The sequence below is a fragment of the Cryptomeria japonica genome, chromosome 4 (assembly GCF_030272615.1).
Source record: "Cryptomeria japonica chromosome 4, Sugi_1.0, whole genome shotgun sequence".
Lineage (NCBI taxonomy): Eukaryota > Viridiplantae > Streptophyta > Pinopsida > Cupressales > Cupressaceae > Cryptomeria > Cryptomeria japonica.
The window spans coordinates 428,724,139-428,738,056 of NC_081408.1; positions in this window are offsets into that span (position 1 = coordinate 428,724,139).

The window sequence follows — 13,918 nt, forward strand, 5'->3', positions numbered from 1 at the left end:
CATCTATCAATCTATCCACACCCTACCCATCAAGATCTATCCTTCCCATTTTCGACAGTTTATCCAAATCCATGTCCTACTCTTGGCAAGAGATATCAGTTGGTCATGTGCATGTTGTTTGCATGATTGATATTCTCATTGACTTTTTTTATCTTGTGTCCCAAGACTATACTTCTTTAGGACTACCTTGATCATCCTATATCTTGGTATGTCTTGGCTGGTGTATAATGGGGCATTTTTATGGTATGGTGTGTTTGAAAGTTTCCCTTGTACGTATCGGCAACCCTTCATTTGTGTTTATCAACACTTGCATGATTGTGTGCAAGGCATACCTCTTTGTCTGAGAGTCAGTCCACGCCTTGGGTTTTAATGACATCGTGCTTCTTATAATCAGTGGTGTAGATCATCCTTGGCAATATCAAAACTATTTTTGCTCTCCATATCTGCACAACAAGAAATCCCATCCACTTCATTTTGTTCATTCATCTCAGAGACTCCAATTTATTTATTCCCTCTTTCATCATTTTCATCCTTTCATCATTTAATCTTCTAATCCATTTTGGGAGCACACTCGTGTTCTTTGAACCCACCTATCCTCTCGAGGGGGCATACCACTACTTCCTCGTCATCCTTCCTCCTCGTCATTCTTCCTCATCTCATGACTGGGGCATCAAGTTACTAGTCCTTATCCTCATCATCCACTATGTTTTACTCTTCTTTGATATAACATCACTTCATGACGCTATATCAAAGAGGGGAAAAATGTAGACATCTAAAATTAATTAAATTAATGTTTAATTAATTTAAGCCTATCATCATAAAACCAATTTAATTGTGTTAAGTAATTCTAATTAATTAACTTAAATCATGTGATTCCTACAAATCACTTTTTCTAATCCCTGCTTAGCTTAATTAACTCTCTTAATCCTACTTATCATTATTCTCCAATTTTATATTCCTCCACTCATCTCACATCAATATTGAGACTTTCAAGGAAATTCAAATTTCTTTGAATCCTCCCATACATCCTTTATCTTGGAATTTTTAATTTCTCTCTCCTTTCCCCAAGGAATTTTATATTCCTTTTTATTCTCCCAATACACCTTGATCCATGTCTTACATCCCAAATCAATCTCAACCCTTCATACCAAAATCAATCTTGGCCCTCCATTGGCCTCCTCCAATCTATAAATTGGAGTCTCATTTCCTCACAAATAACAGATGGAATCTTCTTCTAATCTTATGCTGCCCCTTTCTTCCTCTATCTCCTTCTATCCTATCCAAATAATCCCTCATCCAAAACAAATCCTTTTTCATTCAAATTTATCCATTCTTCATCCATCATTATCCAAATCCAATCCTAATCCACTAATCTTCTTATCCATTTAGAGAGCATTCCACATTCATCGAGAATGGCACATCCAAACAAGTGGAGCACAAGGGTGCCTCTACTTCATCATTTGCTCAATCAGGGGAACAAGAGAGAACTCTCTCTCTTGGAAGGTATAATTGTGTTATTGGTTTATGCTTTATTTGGATTTATTATGCTTATTTTTACTTAAACTAACAATTTAACCTTGCAATGGTTTTCCCTTGGTTCATTTTTACCACTACTTCCTCGTCATTCTTTCTCATCTCATGACTGGGGCATCAAGTTACTAGTCCTTATCCTCATCATCCTTTATGTTTTACTCTTCTTTGATATAACATCACTTCATGACGCTATATCAAAGAGGGGCAAAATGTAGACACCTAAAACTAATTAAATTAATGTTTAATTAATTTAAGCCTGTCATCATAATTAACCAATTTAATTATGTTAATTCCCTTCTTCTTAAGATTAATTAAATCAAATTTAATCAATCTTGTCACTATAGTCCAATAATTAATTTATCAAATAAATTAATTATTTCCTTATTCTTCTAAAGTCAACCAAATCATTAAGTCTTTTAAATTTCTCTTAGTTAATTAATTCTAATTAATTAACTTAAATCATGTGATTCCTACAAATCACTCTTTCTAATCCCCACTTAGCCTAATTAACTCTCTTAATCCTACTTAGCATTATTCTCCAATTTTATATTCCTCCACTCATCTCACATCAACATTGAGCCTTTCAAGGAAATTCAAATTTCTTTGAATCCCCCCATGCATCCTTTATCTTGGAATTTTTAATTCCTCTCCTTTCCCCAAGGAATTTTATATTCCTTTTTATTCTCTCAATACACCTTGATACTAAAATCAATCTCAAACCTTTATACTAAAATCAATCTTGGCCCTCCATTGGCCTCCTCCAATCTATAAATTGGAGTCTCATTTCCTCACAAATAATACATGGAATCTTCTTCTAATCGTATGCTACCCCTTTCTTCCTATATCTCCTTCTATCATATCCAAATAATCCCCCATCCAAAATAAACCATTTTTCATCCAAATTTATCCATTCCTCATCCATCATGATCTAAATCCAATCTTAATCCACTAATCTTGTTGTGCATTTGGAGAGCATTCCACATCCATCAAGAAGAGAAAATCCAAACAAGTGGAGAACAAGGGTGCCTCTACTTCATCATTTGCTCAATCGGAGGAACGAGAGAGAACTCTCTCTCTTGCAGTGTATAATTGTGTTGTTTGTTTATGCTTTATTTGGATTTATTATGCTTATTTGTACTTAAACTAACAATTTAACCTTGCAATGGTTTTCCCTTGGTTCATTTTTACGACTAATTCCTCGTCATTGTTTCTCATCTCATGACTGGGGCATCAAGTTACTAGTCCTTATCCTCATCATCCACTATGTTTTACTCTTCTTTGATATAACATCACTTCGTGACGCTATATCAAAGAGGGACAAAATGTAGACACCTAAAATTAATTAAATTAATGTTTAATTAATTTAAGCCTGTCATCATAATTAACCAATGTAATTGTATTAATTCCCTTCTTCTTAAGGTTAATTAAATCAAATTTAATCAATCTTGTCACTATAGTCCAATACTTAATTTATCAAATTATTTCCTTATTCTTTTAAAGTCAACCAAATCATTAAGTCTTCTAAATTCCTCTTAGTTAATTAATTCTAATTAATTAACTTAAATCAGGTGATTCCTACAAATCACTTTTTCTAATCCCCACTTAGCCTAATTAACTCTTTTAATCCTACTTAGCATTATTCTCCAATTTTATATTCCTCCACTCATGTCACATCAACATTGAGACTTTCAAAATGTTGAGGAATCTATTAAGGTTTTCAAGTAACTTGTAATGTTGGGTTTGGAGTCAACTTCTTGTTGGCTTCTTGCTGTCTTTTTCTTTGTTACTGGGTTTTGTATTGGTTTTAGCAACTGTTTTGTTTTGTCTCTTTGATGCCTCTTTCGAATTGTAATAGGGTTTCGGGTCCCCTAAAACTTGTTTTTACTTAATCAAAAACATTGAGACTTTCAAGGAAATTCAAATTTCTTTGAATCCCCCATGCATCATTTATCTTGGAATTTTTAATTCCTCTCTCCTTTCCCAAAGTAATTTTATATCCCTTTTTATTCTCCCAATACACCTTGATCCATGTCTTCCATCCCAAATCAATCTCAACCCTTCATACCAAAATCAATCTTGGCTCTCCATTGGCCTCCTCCAATCTATAAATTGGAGTCTCATTTCCTCACAAATAATAGATGGAATCTTCTTCTAATCTTATGTTGCTCCTTTCTTCCTCTATCTCCTTCTATCGTATCTAAATAATCCCTCATCCAAAACAAATCCTTTTTCATCCAAATTTATCCATTCCTCATCCATCATGATCCAAATCCAATCCTAATCCACTAATCTTGTTGTGTATTTGGAGAGCATTCCAAATCCATCAAGAAGAGCACATCCAAAAAAGTGGAACACAAGGGCGCCTCTACTTCATCTTTTGCTCAATCAAAGGAACAAGAGAGAACTCTCTCTCTTGCAAGGTATAAGTATGTTGTTGGTTTATGCTTTATTTGGATTTCTTATGCTTATTTGTACTTAAACTAACAATTTAACCTTAAAATGGTTTTCCCTTGATTCAATATGTATATATATGCATATATATATGTACATATGTGTGTGTATATACATATGTATACATATGTACATATATATACATATACATATATGTATATGTATACATATACATATACATATATGTATATGTATATATATGTACATATGTATATATATGTGTGTGTATATGTATATATATACATATATATGTACATATGTACATATGTATATATGTACATATATGTATATGTATATATATACATATATATGTACATATGTATATATGTAGATATGTATATATGTACATATATATGTACATATGTACATATATGTACATATATGTACATATGTACATATATGTACATATACATATATATATGTACATATATGTACATATGTACATATATATGTATATATATACATATGTACATATATATGTACATATATGTACATATATGTACATTTGTGTATATATATATATGTACATATGTACATATATATAATGTATATGTATACATGTATACATATGTGTATATGTACGTATGTACATATATGTACATATGTATATATATGTATATATATATATACAAATAATATATATATGTATGTATGTATGTATATATGTATGTATATACCAGAGGACACAAACATGGGATAGTGTGTCAGTCAATCTCAATACGGTATCCAATAAAACATAAACAAGACAACCACATCGGCCTCTAAAAGATCTCTACATGCTTCATTTTTTACACTTCATTTGCCAATGCATATATCAAGATTACTAGAATGAGATGGGGTCATCCAGACCCAAAGATATTGACCCATTATCACAAAACTTAAGCACAACATCTCCAAACTCCAAAGATACAGATTCCACACATACCAAGAATACTACAACATGAAACTTGAAGAGATAAAATTGACATAACCAAAATAGTTGATACCAGAACACATATCTGATACCGAGACCATTGTGATCTCAGAATCCTGAAACACAAAGAACTTCCAGAAATCACTTCATTATACCACCTCCATCTTATTGCATCACAACACCTGCTTATAACAAAAACTGCACATACCGACTGCATACAATATCCGGACCAATCCAAATAGAATTGAAATACATATACTACCTGGTCCAAATCGGATAACTGGTTTGACATCAATGACAACAATATTCACACAAGTCTAACAATCTCCCCCTTTGTCGTTGATGGAAAAACATATCCAAAACATATTTGCATATAAGTCAACTCCCCCTAACTCATACATCTCTTCATATCCAAATTCCACATTCCTTTCTCCCTCTTTTGACATCAAGGACAAAGGATGCCTTTGATGAAAAAGAAAAGAAAGAAAACAGAGTATATAGACAACTGCAAAAATGTCAAAAAAATTGAATACCACACCAGAAAGATAAGCTTATATCTCTCCTTCGAGTCTGGAGAAGAACTTCCCAATAATTTATGGCTAGTTTATTGCTAACTAAAAGGATTTTGCATTCCACCAATAGATCAACAGCCTAGGAAAAACTATTAGGAGAAGATGAGTTTTGTTCATACTCAACTGCACTGTCAAGAAATGCTGAAAAAAGCTCCAATCTTTGCCTCAACAATCTCCTTTACTTTCTGAAACATATTCACAAAGTATTCTCTCTGCCTTTGCAAGAATAAGAGTTTATCTTGAAGAGAATTAATTATTTTCCTTTTCTCAACACCCATATCATCCAGAAAATCAAAAGATGTGCCTAAAGCACTCAACTCATCTTCAATAGCATCAATTTTGCATTTGTGCTTCACTGTAATTGTTGGCCAAGAGATACAATACATGTAGACTCTACGAGCACTATCAATAGAATCTCTCAATTCCTCAATACATGCTGATAAAACCTTTTGCACACCAACACATTCATTCAGTAGATTCTGCATATCAAAACCTTTTTATTCAGATACTCTACCCTCAATGGGTTGCTCAGAGAACTCCTTAAGAACTTCATTCGGGGATTTCGGAAGCAAATTATTGATATCTTCAATGCTCATGCTATTCTGGATCAAATGATTCAATGGAACACTTTCAATTCAATTTGATTCTACTGAAGTCAGCCACATCACACCAATTTTCTTGATACCATCCATACTACCAGCTAATTCTAGCAAATTCGATTCATCATCTGATTCTCTAGCTTCCTACTCTGCAACCATCGAATCTCCTCGAGCTATAGGAGACTCTAGATATTCAATCACAACAGTATCCTCTTCTTTCAGATCCACCTTGCTTTTATTTGACTCTGAAACACTAACACAAACAAACTATCTTCTTTTCTTCTTTTTGGAGGAAGAACCTCCAGAACTGGAAACAAGTGATATTGGGCCAACACTCCATATGTCTAGAAAAGATTTGAAATATGCATCACAAACTTCCTCTTTATTATTCAAATTGTTCAAATATCTAAATATCTACCTCACAATCAAAACACCAGATTTTCATATAACATTATCTTTTGTCGGAAGGGATCCCAAACAATACATGACCAAACTCACAAGCAATGAACCAAACCAGAAAGGATAATTCTTCTCTTTTAACATTTTAATATTTTCCAACAACAATTATCTCAACAATTAACACAAGTCGAATGATTTATTTTCCATTACAAGCATATGTGTCATATATACTGCAATTCCCAAAGTGACACCTTCCCTATTCTTGAATTAGATTTTATAAGAGATGTTGTAGGCAACATACCTCACCATAGGGTTGATGATCTTGTCAATGATCAATGCTCATTGATCACCCTTCATACCAATTAGGGCTTCCACTTCTCTATTTAAAATTGACTTCTTAGCTGAAACCTCTCTATTATCGCACAATCCAGTGATCACAGAGATAACCTCCTTCATGATTGGAAAACAAGTCGAATGATTTGTTTTTCATTACAAGAATATGTGCCATATATACTGTAATTACCAAAGTGACACCCTCCCTATTCTTGAATTAGATTTTATAATAGATGTTGTAGGCAACATACCTCACCACAGGGCTGGTGATCTTGTCAATGATCAATGCTCATTGATCATCCTTCACATTGGTTAGGGATTCCACTTCTCTATTCAAAATTGACTTCTTAGCCAACACCTCTCTATTATCGCACAATCCAATGATCACAGAGATAACCTCCTTCATGATTGAATAGGGTTTATCCAACACAATGTTGTCATCCCGTACATGGCTAAGGATCATCCTAATAACTTCTGCATTATCAAACCAAGGGAATTTTGTCCATAGATTCATACCTTTTCTCTCTAATCCTTTGACCCTCTACAACTCAACATCACTCAAAGTAGCTACAACATTTTTTATTTTCTTCGAGTTAAATTCATCTAGGAAAACCTTTTCTAAAACCTAAAATTCCATGTTGCTAGATTCTCTGACGACCATTTTGCCTTCCATGATTGCTCACACTACTCTCTTGTTATGTTGCTCCTCCACTATTTGCAATATTCATAAGCACAAATGACTAAAAATGAAAGAATTAATTCAAAAAGATGATACGTATCTTGCCAAAAACTTCCCTTTAGGGTTTTGCTGCCAAGAACTGTCTTATCAATGATGTCAACAAAATACCTTCAATTATCAGATAGCCTCTAAAACACGGTCATGTCGGATCAATGGCATAATCCACTCAAACAGGGGAGGATAAAATATTTTTTTCTTTTAAAAGAGAACTACCCCTGACCCAAAGCATTATACTTAGTTACCAGAGGAAGAGATGCTTGCACTGGATTCTAGTACATAAGGATCACTTCCTTTGTTCACATTCTTCTTTCTCTAGACCAAATTTTCTCTCTTCTTTGATTCATCATTCTTCATCACACTCTTCTAAGTAAATTTCTCCACATTTCCATGTCTACATTGATTAGCATAATGTTTGGACTGCTTGCACTTGAAACAACTGATGACCTTCCTTGTAGAGTTTACCGGATGAGATCTATTTCTGCATTGATTAGCTTTGTGACCATAGACATTGCAAGTATAACAATATCTATGAAAGTCAAGTAATTCATCTTGTTTACTTCAACCAGATTATGATTCTGACTCACAATATGATTTCTACAGTGATTTGCTTTATGACCAAACCTCTTGCAACTATAACACTGAATGATTCTACAATTTACAACCTTATGTCCAAATTTATTGCATTAAAAGTAATAACCATTAAAAGATGGGTACCTTTGTGCATTAGGTTGTCGAACTGGTGGTCTTCTTGCATTAGAATTCTAATTCTGAGTTTTTCCTTCATCTTCCAACTTCTTCTCAACTTCAAATATGACTTCTTCTTTTTTGTCTTTATCATTCTGATCTGAACACATACCGAGTTGAAAACCAAGTCCGGTCTTGTCCAAATGAGCTTTATGCATGTTGATCAAATATTCTGGGAGCTTACTACTATCAAGGAACTTATTTTTCGCCTTCAAATTCTTCAGTTCTGTTAGAACCCTAATTTTTTGGAAAAATTTAGTGTTTCCTAAAATATAAATCCTTCAAATAGTCACTTACTGAGACTTGGTGCATGTGTCATCATCAAGTTTTTTTTATTTGATTAATCAAGGAGAAAAGTTATTTACCAAAATTTTCTTTGCTGACATCAAACTTTTTCCAATCTATGGATATTGGTTTTAGAAGAATGGTTTATTTAGTCACCAGATGAGGTTATTATTGTTACAAGTTCATTAATAAAAGACATAAATAACAAGAAATTCAAAATCACTGATAGTGTTGGATATTATTGCTACTAGGATATGTTGTTGTCATTGATGTCAACATGTTCCTGTGTTTTTGTGTTGCAAAGAGTTGTTTGGTGCTCTGGTGATTGCAATGAGTTGATATGGTTGGTTTATCTATTTGGGATGCTATTATACTTCATTCCTTATTGGTTTTAGTGATACAAGAATTTACTTGATCATATTATTTGACCTGGTTTGTAATTCAGTTTTTCTGTTCAGTGGTTGGCAGTGTTTGGTATTTGATCCAGTGAGCTACGGTAAGATTATATCTTTGGCTGCAGATTTGGGAGATTTTTTTGAATGTTCACGTGTATCTTCAGTTCAAATGGCTCATATTTTTCTTCTCTGAAAGCTATCTTTCTAGTCTGAATTGTTGTTGATTGGTGTCCCTGTGAGTTAGCATGTTGATCGATGAATATTTGTACAAGTGGTGTTGGTGCAGCTATTGCAGATGGTTAAAATGTGCTTGTTGGTGTTTCTTGATTGTTTTATATTTATTTTGGTGGTCCACATTGACCCTTGTGTTCATTCTTGGTGATTTTGTTGATCTGGTGATATTCTTCATGTTATGCGGTATTCTTGGTGGTGTAATGTGTTGTGGTTGATCTTGGTGAGATTTTTGATGGTGATGCGTATTTGGAGATTTGATTCAATTACATGGTATGTCATATATGACCTTGTATTGGTCTGATGGTTGATTTATGTATCATGTGATGTAATATTGTAATTAAGGGTTGAGGGTTTGGTCGGCCTTGTAGTCAAGGTTGATGAATAGTATAAATATGTGTTAGATTCATGTAATATGGGTGTGGATGTTATGTCTGCATTATCAGAGAGTGGTATATGTGTGAAAAGGTGAATTTATCCTTCAGAGTGGTGCATTGAGCAGAGATTGTTACAAGGCAGACAAATATGCTTAACCGGAACTGTCATTAGGCATAAGGAGATGTTATATTTGCAGTTCATGTAATCTAGATTGTTATCCGATCATTATTGTAAGGTAGTGAACCTTCCCTAAGGGTTGGAGCCTTATGGGTCATCTTATTTTGAAAAGTGAGCTCTAGGTAGTGTGCCTGAATGCATGTGGATTCCCCATTGTAATATTTACATGTACTACTGTAGAGTATCATCTTATTGTGGGTAGGTTCCCATCGTGGTTTTTTCCTTAATCGGGTTTTCCACATCAAAATCTTGGTGTTATGTGTGTTGGTGCTATTGTGTTTATCTTTATTCTTTTTGCAGTTGTTTAGATTTGAGATTGTGCTTATTTCAGTTAATCTAGTGAAAAATAATTCACCCCCCCCCCCCTTCCCCCCACCCCCTTCTCAGTTTTCCTTCTTTGTTGCTACTAACAATTGGTATCAGAGATAGATCCTCTGGAAGAAGCTTGATCTCTTGAGGAGATCTAGGATGGAAACTTATGTACTCAATAAGAAGAGTCATAGATTTGATGGAAATAATTATACTATTTGGAAGGACTGGATGGAAGTTCATTTGAAATGTCTTGGAGATGAGTATTGGAAGATTACCAAGAATGTTTACAATGTTCCTTAGAATGGACTAGTTACTGTTGTTGAGATCAAGGATGTTGAACATAACATTAAAGCTAAGGAAGCATTATTGGGTGCCTTGACTAATTCAGAGATGACTAATGTGATGGGTTTGAAGAATGCACTTCAGATCTAGAAGAAGCTTGAGACCTTGTATGAAGAAGATGCACAAATTAAATTTGCTAAGCTGCAGAGTTTAAAAGGAAAGTATGAAGCATTGAAGATGTGATAAGATGAAAATATATCAATCTTTATGGCTAAGGTGAATGAGCTTGTCATGAGTATCATATGTGTCAGAGGAACCCTTGAAGAAGATGAGATTTTTGCTAAGGTGTGAAGATCATTGCCTCCTACTTACAAACATAAGGTAGTTTTTATTGATGAGATCTAGAGTGTGACTACGGTGACTAGAGACATATTGGTTGGGAAGCTTCCTACATTTGAGTTGAGTGAGTTTGGAGAATCACATGGAAAATCTGAGACTTCATTCAGAGCCTCTGTATCCGGGAAGCAGAAGTATGATCTAGGAGAAAGTTCATGTTGGGTATCCAGTTTTGAAAGAGAAAAGAGAGAGATGGAAGAGAAAGAAAGAGAATTGGATGAGCTTGAAGCACTTATTGCTCAGAGATTGCCTAAAGGAGCTGGTAAGTATGATGGAAAGTTGCCTTTGAAATGTTTCTCTTGTAATAAGATAGGACATTTTGCTTCTAGGTGCCCTAAAAGAATGTCTAGATATGATAAGCATGAAAGACATGATAGATCCTATAAGTATGGTAGATATGAGAAGCATTATAAGAGTGATAAGCCCTATCAAAAGTACATAAATCAAAAGAGATGCTATTATGTTGTTGATGAAGGTGTGACAGATGAGGAATCAAAGAATAGGAATTCAGAAGACGAATTTGTATCTATTGCTATCAAGGAAGATGATCTGGTATCAATGAATCTTACAAGATGCATTGTTGAGGAAAAATCTTTAGCTGCGAAGATTAAGGAGAAAGATGAATGTGTGATTGATAGTGGTTGTTCACATCATATGATAGGTGATAAAAGAAAATTTGTGAGTATGGAAAGGTATGATGGTAGAATAGTGAAATTTGGAGATGATAAAGCTTATGTGATTCATGGTAGAGGTTCTACATCTTTAAATGGCAAGCATAATACTGATGATGTCTTGTATATTGAAGATTTGAAGCACAATCCTTTGAGTGTTGGACAGATGGTTGACAAGGGATATGATTTGCAATTCAATAATGGTAAATGTAAGATCCTAAATGCCTCCGATATAGAGATTGCATCAGGGACTAAGGCTAAAGGTAATATCTTTCACTTGAATGCTGGTGAGAAAAGTTGTTTGATTGCTCAGATTGATGAAAGTTGGTTGTGGCATAGGAGAATGTGTCGTTTTAATTTTGACTACATGGTAAGGATAAGTTCTACTCAAGTTGTTAGAGATATGCCTAAGATTATGAAGCTTGCTAATCCGGTATTAAGGAATGTCAGATGGGAGATAGATATTTCATGTTCACACTGACTTCTATGGTCCTACTAGAGTAAGAAGTATGCAGAGAGATAGATATTTCATGTTTCTGATTGATGAATATTATAGGATGATGCGGGTTACCTTTCTAAGAGGAAATCAGAAATGTTCAAGAAATTCAAGATATTCATAATTAGAATGGAGAGTGAGATAGGATTAAAGCTGAAGTGCCTGAGATCTTACAAAGGAGGAAAATTTACATGAGGAGAATTTGATGCATTATGTGAGAGGAATGGAATTAGAAGACAGTTCTCTTCTCCTAGAACCCCTCGGTAGAATTGAGTTGTTGAAAGAAAGGACAGAACTATCTTGGATGTTGCGAGGACTATGCTGATTGAAGGAAATGTTGCACAGACCTTTTAGAGAGAATTCATTAGCATTGTTGTTTACACATTCAACCGGGTGCATATTAAAGGTGATTCTGATAAGACTCCTTATGAGCTATGGTTTGGTCATGTTCCTACAGTTAGATATTTCAGAGCTTTTGGAAGTAAATGTTATATCAAAAGAGATGAGGATATAGGAAAGTTTGATGCAAGATGTGATGAAGGAATCTTCTTGGGATATTCTACTAAGAGAAAGGCCTATCAGTGCTATAATAAGAGGTTGAAGAAGATTGTATGTGAAGGTAGATGAATGTCTTGGAAATAATATCAGAGCATGTGGATATGATTTTGATGTTGAAGATATTCCTAAGCCTATGCAGACACAAATCTTGAAGCAGATTGATCCAGTGGAGACAGTTAATCTAGATATTGTTGTTGCCGGTGAAGAAGTGCAAGACCCTGAAAATTAGAATAATCAGAAGACTCTGAGGTATGTAAGGTTGAATCATTTAGAAAATCATATTATTGGTAACAAGAATAAAGGTGGGATGACTAGGAGAAGGATTGTTGCTGAAGAGATATGTTTGATTCCAAAGATTGAACCTAAGAATGTAGCAGAAGCATGCAAGGATGAAAATTGGATAAAGGTAATGGAAGAAGAGTTGAATCAGATTGAGAAGAATAACACTTGGGAGGAGACCTAAAGATAAGAATGTGATTGGTACTAAATGGGTGTTCCAGAATAAACTGAATGAAGTTGGTGAAGTTGTTAGAAACAAAGCAAGATTGGTATGCAAAGGGTGTTCTCAGATGGAAGGTATTGACTATGAAGAAACTTTTGCCCCTATAGCTAGAATTGGCGTTGTTAGATTGTTGCTTGCATGTGCTAATTACAATAACTTTAAAGTATATCAAATGGATGTCAAGACAGCCATTTTGAACAGTGATCTTGAAGAGGAAGTCTACATTGAGCAAAAAGACGGATTTCCTTTATCTTTATTCTTATTGCAGTTGTTTAGATCTAAGATTGTGCTTATTTCAATTAATCCAGTGAACTAGATGCATGAAGTTGCATCAATCTAGTGGATTTCAAAGCCTTATCTTCTTATCCAGGTTGATGAGTTGGTGTTGCTACTCAGTTGAAGTAGTCAGTTGATCAATGGATTCAGTTGTGAGTTTTGGGAGAGATTATCTTGTAAGGGGGAGAGAAGCATAATTTTTATTTTGCCTTTGGCATTATTGTCAAAGGGGGAGAGAAGCATGTGAAAAACTTTTTTATCTTTGGAGCCTTGTGTGCATGATCTTAGGGGGATTTTGTTACTGATTGTTGGTGTTGATCTATTTCCTTTGCATTGATTTTTTTTCACATTCATATGTTGCCATAAATGCCACATGGGGTATTGTTAGATAGTTGTTGTTGAGATCAAGGATGTTGAACATAACATAATAGCTAAGGAAGCATTGTGTGGTTGTCCTTGCACCAAAAGATTGATCTAGTAATGCTAGATACAACCACTGGACTTAAGAATTAACAAGAGGTGGTTAAGCCATGTCACAAACCTGAGCGTTGTTTTGCATAGCACAAGGAGACCAAGGGTGCACACCTTGCAACAATCCCCCTAGCGCAAGCAAGGGGTTTGAACCTGTGAACAAGCTCTGATACTACTTGTTATAAGTGTGCTTGTCATTGCACCA